Source organism: Hyperolius riggenbachi, chromosome 10 (genome assembly GCF_040937935.1).
Source record: "Hyperolius riggenbachi isolate aHypRig1 chromosome 10, aHypRig1.pri, whole genome shotgun sequence".
In the NCBI taxonomy this organism is placed as follows: Eukaryota; Metazoa; Chordata; class Amphibia; order Anura; family Hyperoliidae; genus Hyperolius; species Hyperolius riggenbachi.
In genome coordinates, this window is record NC_090655.1 from 201,568,534 (window position 1) to 201,581,264 (window position 12,731).

At 47.6% G+C, this 12,731-nt stretch overlaps 1 pseudogene; it reads left to right on the top strand.

The window, feature by feature from the left end:
- The first annotated feature begins 6,005 nt into the window (after positions 1-6,005).
- Positions 6,006-12,731, top strand: part of LOC137534247 (zinc finger protein 420-like) — a 122,573-nt pseudogene continuing 115,847 nt past the window's right edge.

Genomic DNA, 12,731 nt, shown 5'->3' on the forward strand with positions numbered 1-12,731 from the left:
GACAGGTGGTCTATGAGGGGGTGAATTTTGTGGAACCGGTCATAAGCAGGGTGGCCTTTTAGATGACAGGTTGTATTGGGCCTGATCTGATGGATAGGAGTGCTAGGGGGGTGACAGGAGGTGATTGATGGGTGTCTCAGGGGGTGGTTAGAGGGGAAAATAGATGCAATCAATGCACTGGGGAGGTGATCGGAAGGGGGTCTGAGGGTTTGGCCGAGTGATCAGGAGCCCACACGGGGCAAATTGGGGCCTGATCTGATGGGTAGGTGTGCTAGGGGGTGACAGGAGGTGATTGATGGGTGTCTCAAGGTGTGATTAGAGGGGAGAATAGATGCAAGCAATGCACTGGCGAGGTGATCAGGGCTGGGGTCTGAGGGCATTCTGAGGGTGTGGGCGGGTGATTGAGTGCCCTAGGGGCAGATAGGGGTCTAATCTGATAGGTAGCAGTGACAGGGGGTGATTGATGGGTAATTAGTGGGTGTTTAGGGTAGAGAATAGATGGAAACACTGCGCTTGGGTGGTGATCTGTTGTCGGATCTGCGGGCGATCTATTGGTGTGGGTGGGTGATCAGTTTGCCCGCAAGGGGCAGGTTAGGGGCTGATTGATGGGTGTCAGTGACAGTGGGTGATTGATGGGTGTCAGTGACAGGGGGTGATTGATGGGTGATTGATAGGTGATTGACAGGTAATCAGTGGGTTATTACAGGGGAGAACAGATGTAAATATTGCACTGGCGAATTGATAAGGGGGGGTCTGAGGGCAATCTGAGATTGTAGGCGGGCGATTGGGTGCCCGCAAGGGGCAGATTAGGGTCTGATCTGATGGGTAACAGTGACAGGTGGTGATAGGGGGTGATTGATGGGTGATTGATGGGTAATTAGTGGGTGTTTAGAGGAGAGAATAGATGGAAACACTGCGCTTGGGTGGTGATCTGATGTCGGATCTGCGGGCGATCTATTGGTGTGGGTGGGTGATCAGTTTGCCCGCAAGGGGCAGGTTAGGGGCTGATTGTTGGGTGGCAGTGACAGGGGGTGATTGATGGGTGATAGGTGATTGGCAGGTGATTGACAGGTGATCAGTGGGTTATTACAGGGAAGGACAGATGTAATTAATGCACTGGCGAATTGATAAGGGGGGGGGTCAGAGGGCAATCTGAGCGTGTGGGCGGGTGATTGGGTGCCCGCAAGGGGCAGATTAGGGTCTGATCTGATAGGTAAAAGTGACAGGTGGTGATAGGGGGTGATTGATGGGTGATTGATGGGTAATTAGTGGGTGTTTAGAGAAGATAACAGATGTAAACGATACATTTGGGAGGTAATCTGACGGCGGGTTTGCGGGCGATCTAATGGTGTGGGTGGGTGATCAGATTGCCCGCAAGGGGCAGGTTAGGGGCTGATTGATGGGTGGCAGTGACAGGGGGTGACAGGGGGTGATTGATGGGTGATAGGTAGGGATGGGACGAATCCACAATTTCTTCGAATCCGAATCCGGATCCGAATCTAAAAAGGTTCTCGAATATCTCGAACCTTTCGAATCCCGAATCTAACGAATCCTGCACATACGAATTGTGCGATCCGTGGTATAGTTGCCCGCAGTATAGGTAGCGAGGTAAAGGTGCCTTCAGTATAGCTAGCTAGGTATGGGTGCCTTCAATATTGGTAGCTTTCAGTATAGGTAGCAAGGTATATGGGCCTTCAGTATAGGTAGCAGGGTATATAGGCCTTCAGTATAGGTAGCAGGGTATATGTGCCTTCAGTATAGGTAGCAGGGTATATGTGCCTTCAGTATAGGTAGCAGGGTATATGTGCCTTCAGTATAGGTAGCAGGGTATATGTGCCTTCAGTATAGGTAGCAGGGTATATGGGCCTTCAGTATAGGTAGCAGGGTATATGGGTCTTCAGTATAGGTAGCAGGGTATAGGGGCCTTCAGTATAGATAGCAGGGTATATGTGCCTTCAGTATAGGTAGCAGGGTATATAGGCCTTCAGTATAGGTAGCAAGGTATATGTGCCTTCAGTATAGGTAGCAGGGCCGGGCCGAGGCATAGGCTGGAGAGGCTCCAGCCTCAGGGCGCAGTGTAGGAGGGGGCGCACAATTCATTTAGCTGTCATTCCTAATTGTGTTTGAAGCAGAAAGAAATAAGACAAGGGGATACATAGCAGTGACTGCAAGCCAGATAACTAGATATTAAGGTGTTGGGGAGGTTGTGGGCCCTGTGGCACCTCTTAGTCTAATAGCAATCAGTGTGTGATGGCTGGGGGGGAGGGATGGAGGGGCGCACTTTGGTGTCTCAGCCTTGGGTGCTGGAGGACCTTGTCCCGCCTCTGATAGGTAGCAGGGTATATGGGCCTTCAGTATAGGTAGCAGGGTATATGGGCCTTCAGTATAGGTAGCAGGGTATATGGGCCTTCAGTATAGGTAGCAGGGTATATGGGCTTTCAGTATAGGTAGCAGGGTATATAGGCCTTCAGTATAGGTAGCAGGGTATAGGGGCCTTCAGTATAGGTAGCAGGGTATATGGGCCTTCAGTATAGGTAGCAGGGTATATAGAGGCCTTAAGTATAGGTAGGTATGTAGGTAGGTATAGGGGCCTTTAGGTAGGTAAAGGGACCTTCAGTATAGGTAGCAGGGTATAGGGCCTTCAGTATAGTTAACAGGGTATATAGAGGCCTTAAGTATAGGTAGGTATGTAGGTAGGTATAGGGGCCTTTAGGTAGGTAAAGGGACCTTCAGTATAGGTAGCAGGGTATAGGGCCTTAAGTATAGGTAGGTATGTAGGTAGGTAGGTATAGGGGCCTTTAGGTAGGTAGGTATAGGGGCCTTTAGGTAGGTAGGTAGGTACGTATAGGGGGCCTTTAGGTAGGTATAGTGGCCTGTAGGTAGGTAGGTAAGTATAGTGGCCGGTAGGTAGGTAGGTATAGTGTCCTGTAGGTAGGTAGGTAGTTAAAGGGACCTTCAGTATATGTAGCAGGGTATAGGGCCTTAAGTATAGGTAGGTATGTAGGTAGGTAGGTATAGGGGCCTTTAGGTAGGTAGGTATAGGGGCCTTTAGGTAGGTAGGCACGTATAGGGGGCCTTTAAGTAGGTAGGTAGGTATAGAGGCCTGTAGGTAGGTATAGGGGCCTTTAGGTAGGTAGGTAGGTAAGTATAGGGGCCTTTAGGTAGGAAGGTAGGTATAGGGGCCTTTAGGTAGGTAGGTAGGTAGGTAGGTACGTATAGGGGGCCTTTAGGTAGGTATAGTGGCCTGTAGGTAGGTAGGTAGGTATAGTGGCCGGTAGGTAGGTAGGTATAGTGTCCTGTAGGTAGGTAGGTAGTTAAAGGGACCTTCAGTATAGGTAGCAGGGTATAAGGCCTTAAGTATAGGTAGGTAAATAGGTAGGTAGGTATAGGGGCCTTTAGGTAGGTAGGTATAGGGGCCTTTAGGTAGGTAGGCACGTATAGGGGGCCTTTAGGTAGGTAGGTATAGAGGCCTTTAGGTAGGTATAGGGGCCTTTAGGTAGGTAGGTACATATAGGGGGCCTTTAGGTAGGTATAGGGGCCTGTAGGTAGGTAGGTATAGTGGTAGGTAGGTAGTATAGGGGGCCTTTAGGTAGGTATAGGGGCCTGTAGGTATAGTGCCCGGTAGGTAGGTAGGTAGGTACGTATAGGGGGCCTTTAGGTAGGTATAGTGGCAGGTAGGTAGGTAGGTAGGTAGGTAGGTAGGTAGGTGTCGCTCACCCCCATGGCCTCCTCCGTCCCCTGTGCCTCCTCGCTCACCCCTGCATAAGTATCAACTTACATGTCCAGTGGAGCGCAGACAGAGCGGCAGACCTCTTCCTTCCTTCTCGGTTCCCTCTAGTGGCCGGACCGGCTTTTACTGATGACGTCATTGTAAAAGCCGTCACTAGAGGGAACCAGGAAGTCAGCGAGAGGTCTGCCGCTCTGTCTGCGCTCCACTGGACGGGTGAGTTGATACAAAGTATGCGGGCGGCCGGGCGGAGGAGGCGCGGGGCGGTCGGAGGAGGCGCGGGTCGGAGGAGGACGAGTGCGAGCGGCGGATGCGCGGCGATGCAGCGTCGGGATTCGGCGGATTCGTAAAGTGGAAAATGGCGTCGGGATTCGAATCCACGAATCTCGAATATTTCCCAATATTCGAGGGATTCGTGGATTCGCCGGATTCGTCGTCCCATCTCTAGTGATAGGTGATTGGCAGGTGATTGACAGGTGATCAGTGGGTTATTACAGGGAAGAACAGATGTAATTAATGCACTGGCGAATTGATAAGGGGGGGTCTGAGGGAAATCTGAGCGTGTAGGCAGGTGATTGGGTGCCCGCAAGGGGCAGATTAGGGTCTGATCTGATAGGTAACAGTGACAGGTGGTGATAGGGGGTGATTGATGGGTGATTGATGGGTAATTAGTGGGTGTTTAGAGGAGAGAATAGATGTAAACAATGGATTTGGGAGGTGATCTGATGTCGGATCTGTGGGCGATCTATTGGTGTGGGGGGGGTGATCAGATTGCCCGCAAGGGGCAGGTTAGGGGCTGATTGATGGGTGGCAGTGACAGGGGGTGATTGACGGGTGATTGACGGGTGATTGACGGGTGATTGACAGGTGATCAGGGGGATAGATGCATACAGTAAACAGGGGGGGGGGTGGTCCGGGGGGGGGGGGGGGGTCTGGGGAGAATCTGAGGGGTGGGGGGTGATCAGGAGGGGGCAGGGAGCAGGGGGGGGATAAAAAAAAAATAGCGTTGACAGATAGTGACAGGGAGTGATTGATGGGTGATTAGGGGGGTGATTGGGTGCAAACAGGGGTCTGGGGGGTGGGCAGGGGGGGGTCTGATGGGTGCTGTGGGCGATCTGGGGCAGGGGAGGGAGAAATCAGTGTGCTTGGGTGCAGACTAGGGTGGCTGCAGCCTGCCCTGGTGGTCCCTCGGACACTGGGACCACCAGGGCAGGAGGCAGCCTGTATAATACACTTTGTAAACATTACAAAGTGTATTATACACTTTGTATGCGGCGATCGCGGGGTTAACATCCCGCCGGCGCTTCCGTATAGCCGGCGGGATGTTGCGGCGAGCGAGCGGTGACAGGCGCCGGCGGAGGATCGCGTCACGGATGACGCGATCGCTCCGCCCATGCCCTTAAATGGACCGCCGCCTCTGTGGGTGAGGCCGTCCTGAAGGGCTCCACTTCCCTGCCGCCCCTGTGTAGTGGGCGGTCGGGAAGTGGTTAAGAAGCGGAGGAGACCCCTCGGCCACGCCCCCGCTTATCAGCCAATCGGAGATGCCGAGAGTCTTCGCTGACGTCAGCCGATCAGCCGGTCAGCTGACGCGCCTCCTTCCCGCATAAAGGTCTCGTCTATGCGCGCGCGCGACAAAGCTACTCTGTGAGCCACTGACATTCCCCTCCTCGGCGTGCTAGACGCCGGAGGGACGGGAGACATGCCCGACAGAGAAACCGAAGCAGCTGCAGAGGCATCCTGACTGCCCGCAGCTGCTTCTCCAGGGATTGTTACACGCCTCTGTTTACTCTGATACTGATTTCCAGGGTACTTTCCATAAGCTCAGTAATGGCGGAGGGAGGAGGAGACTTCCATTTCCCGGCTACCAGTCTGTTAGCTGCTGTGGGGACTGGGGAGGAGCGCAGCCAGAAGAGAATGGGAGTCCCAGGAGAGATATGAAGGGATTAAGTGGACATCCCAGTCAAGACAATTTTTCCAGTAATTCTGCCTCTTTCTCCAAGTCTGGTGCAAGAAACTGACTTCTTAACTATGGAGCCACACCCATACGGCAGCTCTACATCTCCAGCAATTATCTGGGGCTAGTAATAATAATAACACTTATAATATTGGAATGGGATGTGTCTGTAACTGAGGATGTTGTGAAGCGAAAGAGTGCAATAATATTAAAAAGTTTGGCTGAGTGCAGTTAGGTTGCACACCACTGGGTGGCGACGTCACATCTCCCAGGTGGAACACAAAAACCGGAAGTAATGAAGCCAGGAAGTAATGTAACAGCAGGAAGAGAAGTTGTAGGAGGTGGAGAGGAGACGTTGTTAGAAGAGGTAATTGTGTGATTGTTTTTATATATTTAGCAGAGCAGAGGATGGGGTAGACATACTTTGTTACAGAGGATTTCATAGTACACCTGTCACTATCCTGATCATCCCCCTTGCAGTAATTGCCATGCAATACATTTTTATATAACTTGTTTGCCAGTTTTCTGGTGATCTCACTGCGTGTGTCCTAGATTATGGCCACATCTCACCTTCCTATTTATAATTCAGTTCAGTCACACACAGAGTTTGAAAACATGGCCATGAAACACCCCCCCCCCCCCCCCCCTTACACACACACAGCATTGTCAATATCCTTCAGTATGTAATCTCCCCCTCCCCAGTAATGCAATTTCTTTCCCAGTATAGCCATGCCCCCTGTATTCCCCAGCATTGCTATTATCCTCCAGTATGTAACGTCCCCCACCCCAGTAATGCCATTAACCCCTTTGCCTCTCCTCATATCTTCTTCCATCTACCACTACCCGCCCTGCTGTAACATCACAGGAATGGTAACAGTGGGAGATGGATGTGAGGAGATGATGCCAGCTGGAGAGGAGGCAGAGGGAGGACAGTACTGCAGCACACTGTGAGTATAGTACATTGGTAGCTATAAACCAACTTTTTATGCTTTCCTGCAATGCCCTGCATGGCACTGCAACCCACAAGTGTAAGCAATGGGGATAGCTGGGGGGAGGGGGATCCTGTATCGATAGTTTCACTACTGACAACTGGACAACCTAAATTATATTCCCCTTATTATGTATCAAAAGGCAGCAGCATCCTGTTCAGATCACACGACCACATTACTGAGGATGGATGAGGACCAGAGTCACATGACCAAGAGGATATTCAACCTCACCCTGGAGATCATCTGCTTGCTGACTGGAGAGGTGAGGGGGATTCTGGAAGATCACATGACATCACTCTAATCTCTAATAATAAAACACAAAGCTGACTGGAGAGGTGAGAAGGACTCTGTGAGGGTCATGTGACATTATTGTTTGTCTTGCTACACAGAGTTTTCCTCCAGTGAAATCTGGTGATCACTTGACTGTCATGATGCCCCCAAATAAATTCTTGATATCTGAGAGAACCAACAAGCAGAAGATCCTAGAAATCACCAGGAAGATGATGGAGCTGCTGACAGGAGAGGTGAGTGTTGCTTGGAATTATGGGACATTATGCAGTAACAGCGAGGAATGTGGCTGAATGGTGACTGTATCATTGTGTGTGTCAGGATGTTAATTTCTCCATGCAGGAGTGGCAGTATATAGAAGGACACAAGAACTTCTACAAGGATACCATGATGGAGAATCAGCCGACCCTTACATCACTGGGTAAGAGGAGACTTTGATTTCTTGTAAAGGATAGAGCAGTAAAGAGGGTTCACCTAGATCCCCCATCATCTGATTAACACATAGCGATAATGTATTCACTGTGAGTGTTTCCTACAGATGGATCTAGTAACAGAATACCACCAGAGAGATGTACAGGTTCTTGTTATACCCAGGATTGTCCACAAGAAGATCCCACCACCCTCCACCATTATCAGGTAGGTGTAACTGAGAGTCATCAGAGACCCCAAACTGTGTGACATTCTTTCCTTCTCTTATGTGTGTTTCATTTTAAATTATCCCTCACTTGTGCACTTAGGGTGGAGGACTGAAACATGTGGATGCTGTGGTTAAAGAGGAAGAAGAAGAGGAGCCAAATGTGACGAGTGATCAGCAGTCTTTGGAGGAGGGTGACATGATGAAGACCATTAAAGTGGAAGAAGAAGAGACATATGTGACAAGTGATCAGCAGTCTATGGAGGAGGGTGACATGATGGGGACGTTTAAAGAGGAAGAAGAAGAGACATATGTGAGGAGGGAGCAGCAGTCTATGGAGGAGGGTGATATGATGAGGACAAGTAAAGAGGAGGACACTCTAACAGAGGGTAGTACAGGTGAGTAATCAGCAGTAACTCTAGTATAATGTGTGTCTGTATTGCTGTTATGACTGTCACTGCTCTAAGACTGGCCATACTAGGGGTTATGCAATGTGCTCGTGTTAGATTGTTGCCATCTAAAACTATTATTCACGGTTGTATTTGGTGACAGCTTATTAACAATAACAGTACAGACACCCTGATGGATTTGGAGTGCCCTGTTCTGTTCTGTGGAGAGAGGAGGGGGTGCGTGTACTGTTCTGTGGAGAGAGGAGGTGGTGGATGTTCTGTTCTTTAGAGAGGGGAGGTGGTGGATGAGTGAGCAGCATCCCGCTACATATCACAGTAGAGATACAATTCTGATCAGGTGAGGACTTACCAACTCTGAGAGTCACATGTAGCTATAAAAACAGATTATTTCAACCTATATAAGTCTACTGTACAGTCATATGAAAAGGTTTAGGAATTCCTCTTAGCCTACAAAATAATTTCCTCTACTGTCTACCAAGATCGCAGTGGTAGGCCTTTTATTGCCTAGGACCATCTGTGCACCTTGGTGGTATCCAAATGAAATGAAATCAATTGTGAAAAACTGTCAGTACAGAACTGTGGTTCCTCTTGTCGTTTTACTGATTGGAATGCATGTAACTGCTCAATACTGATTATTTGGCACATCACATTGTTTCGATTTGCTTGTTCAGCCTTAAACTTCATAGACTGGTGTGTCCAATCATGAACAGGCATATCAGGTGGCCAGTTGCATGCTGTGCATCTCTTTGACTCTCCTCTGAAGAATAAGAATTACAAAAAAATGGGAATACCAAAAAATATCATTATTGGTGTTCCACTACACCTACCAAAATATTCATTATAACCAAAGGATAGAAGACTCTTCTAACAATCAGAAAACCAATTCATTGATACAAAAAGGTTTTTTCATACAAAAGTTTCAAGTAAAATTTGATGTATAAATGCTCATAGACGTCTCAAGCATAAAAAAAAATCCATCAATACGGTCAAAACTAGTGTGATATATGTAACTAGCTGTAAGTTACATCTAGTTACAGTATATCACATCATTTTGACTGTATTTACGTTTGTTTTTTTTTTTTGTTTTTTATCTCTGTGACGCCTATGAAAATGTATGCGTCAGTTTTTACCTGAAGGTTTTGTGTGGAAAAATCTTTTTGTATCAATTAAGATTGATATGATGTTTTTCAAAGTAGTTTTTTTTGCTTGTTATGAAAGACTGAAATCCTTTGGTTATAATGAAGATTTCATTTGAAGAGTGAAAGCATGGGATCCTCAATACAATTCCCCAAAGATCTGAAAACAAAGATTGTCCAGTATCATAGTTTAGGGGAAGCCTACCAAAAGCTATGTCAGAGGTTTGAACGTTCAGTGTCAAGGATTGTAATCAGGAAATGGAAAAAACACGGGCACTGGCACAATTCCCATTAAACTGAGGTTTGGCAGGCCAAGAAAAATACAGAAGCAGAATATGTAGAGGATTAAGAGGTTGTTTACAGACAACCCACAGATCACCTCCATAGACCTACAATGACACTGACAACGCAGATGGTGTATCTGTACATCGGTCTACTGTTCAGCACAATTTGCACATAGAACATCTGTATGGCAGGACAATGAGAAAGAAGCCCTTTGTACACTAATGCTACAGAGTTTTTATTGTATGCAAAAGCGCATGTAGACAAGCCAGATTCATTTTGGAACTGATGAGACAAAAATGTGAGTTTTATGGTCATAACAAAAAGCCTTTTTCATGGTGGAAAAATAACACTGCATTCAAAGAAAATCACCTGCTACCTACTGTGAAATGTGGTGGCAGTTCCATCATGCTGTGGGGCTAGTTCAGGGGCTGAGGCCCTTGCTAAAGTCGGGGAGCTGATGAATTCAACCCAATATGAACACATTCTGCAGAATAATGTTCAAGCATCTGCCACAAAGCAAAAGTTCCACATGTGTATGCACCCGGGAAAGGATTGACTCTTGGGTGCATGTGAGATTAGAAAAATATCAAATTTTATTAGTTTACTACTAAAATCTTAGAAATATTAAACCAACACATATACACACAAACATATACTGAAAAAATGATATATAAGTTAAAAAAGAGGCCCCAAGGCTGTGCAGACAAGTGGAGTGGGGCTGCATTCCCCTAAACCACAAAAATCATATGTTGTTTGCTCTGTTCAACCAAAGGATGTTAAAACTTCAAAGCATAGTTCTCCTAAGCATAGGTGGTAGGGAGATAGAATGACCCTTGCTCTACTAATCACAATATGTTTGCTATGCATGAGATTCTGCGATTGGGAATCTACTCCATGATCTTCTATAGATGAACTGTGCATACATGTTAAGCTGTGATGGCTTACTGATCATCTTTGCCAGATGCATGCTTTCATCTTAAGTTTCACCATCTTGCTTATCACACTGCTTGGCAATGGCATATGGATCTGTGTTTACATTGAGTACGCCTGTCAAGCCTGAGATTCTGAGAATGGGAATCTGCGTCGGTTCTCTTTAGTTCCTATGTACTTAGTGGATCTGGAATGTGCTGAAGCAAGGGTCATTCTATCTCCCTACCACCTATGCTTCTCATACAGATAGGAATGTCAGACTTGGAGAAGGACTTGGGAATACTTGTTGATAACAAGTTAAACAGCCATATTCAATGCCAAGTAGCAGCAATTAAAATAGATTATTGCTGATGAGACAAAAAGAAGACAAACGGACACCGGGAACCCGCTTTGGTGTAATATCATTTGGAAAGTTGGAGATATCAATTGCTGGAAATATACTCACAAGGATGGGTTGCTATGAGAGACAACCACTCGTCTGAGCCTGTGGGGAAATCCCGTCCCCACTCGGTCTTTTTCCAAGGAGTACTGGTCGCTGCTGCTAAAAAATTCCCTTCGCAAAAATGCGAAGCGGGACCCCACACAGTGGGGTATTGGACATATATAGAACTGATGCAGGAGGCGCCCAAAAAGATAATTAAAAAGTAGATGTGTATAAAAAGTAACTCAAATGAGTTTGTTTTGGTAAAAAATTCAGGTTCAAATTTATTAAGAACTAAAACCTATAATGCACAATGACAACAAGTTATCTCGGCGTCAGCCGCCTCCTCAGGTCAAGTGCGTGCCGGCCCGATAGGAAGGATTTCTGAGGTGCCTGCTAATCGGTGAGGATGTATCAAGTAAGGAATGTAAACAAACCCTTTTTCTGTCACTGCCGGGTCTCCTAAAGACAGTGAGACAATCAGAAAGCGTTTATGCTAAAGTTAGACGATGAATAAAGCAGTTATTGAATAAAAAATGCAAAGTAAGCTCTGAGTAAAAAAAAGTGTACTTCGGGAACATATCATTTCTAAATGAATAATAATACTTATGCACAAAAGCAAATATGCTAACCGTATGGCATATAAAAAGTAGGAAAACATGTTTATGACAATCTTACCTTCCAGCAGCGGGTCCCGCGGCGTCTCCGTTGAGGTCCGGACTATCGGCGGAACGCCGCAGCTGAAATCTTCTGGCGGCGGCTTCCGGCTCGCACGCGCGAGTGGGAGCGAGCCTTATAGGCTCAGGAGGAGGGTCAGGGAGAATAGTAAAGGACGTCACAAGTTACGTCACTGATTGACGGTGGTTTCCAGAGATTTGGGAGATGTACTTAAGGCCAGTAGCTTCAGTTGCTCACTGGCCTTGATACTAATCAGTTCGCTGGTTCTTGGCCTAGTACTCTGCCTGTGTTATTATTGATAGCTGTAATTTGTAATTTCTCGTAATATCCTTGTGAGGAAACGCGGAAAAGCCGCCGCAAGTGCTCAGAGTGAGGCGGCTGTTTCCGCGTCCAACATGGCGGCACAACGCGAAGAAACTGTCGCATGCCGTATGGGCAGAGCAGTGGAGTCCACGTTGGATGCTGCGGATTGCGTGCATAGCAATACTGCTGACATTGTGGTTTGGAGGCGGGGAAGCCGCCGCTTGCTTGGAGAGCGGTGCGGCGGCCCCCGCACCCGAATCAGCGGATACATTGCAAGACATGTCTGGTGTGGCTGGGACTGCTAGTCCACACAGGTTCAGAAGGAAGCGCGCTGAGAGGCAGAGCTTATATGACAGCCAGAGAATAGTCAGCTGACCAAGCTGGTCAGCTGACATTTTCACCACTTTCCATTGGTCCAGCACTTAGGGGTGGCGCTGGAGAGCGCTATAGTATATATACTGGGTGCTGGTAACTTCTCTGGTGTCTGGCGTTGCGATCACTACGTGGTAGCACTCAGACCTTGTCTGTATCTGTGTTCTAGCATAGTTTCCAAAGGTGTTGATGATCAAGGAACTCACACCTTAGCATTAGGAATATTGAACTGTATTATTTGTTATGACCTTCTGCCTGCCTGACTATTCCTCTGAACTCTGATTCTGTACCTTGCTATTTCTGATATCCTGTTGCCAAACTCTGCTCGTTCCTGGACTCTGTATTTGCCTCCTGATTCTGTACCTTGCTCTTCTGATACTCCGTTGCCAGACCCTGCCTGTTCATTGGATTCCGTATCTGTCTCCTGAATCTGTACCTTATCTGTCTGTCTGTGTGTTAACGACCTGGCTTGCCCGACCTCGAGAACTGGCCTTACTGTTAGAGGCAGTTCCCAGACTTGTTAGTGACACCCTCTCACTGGTGTCACTCACGCTCTGTCCTTCCTACTCTCAGCCTAGCTCCTCCCCCAGGAGAGTCTAGGCCT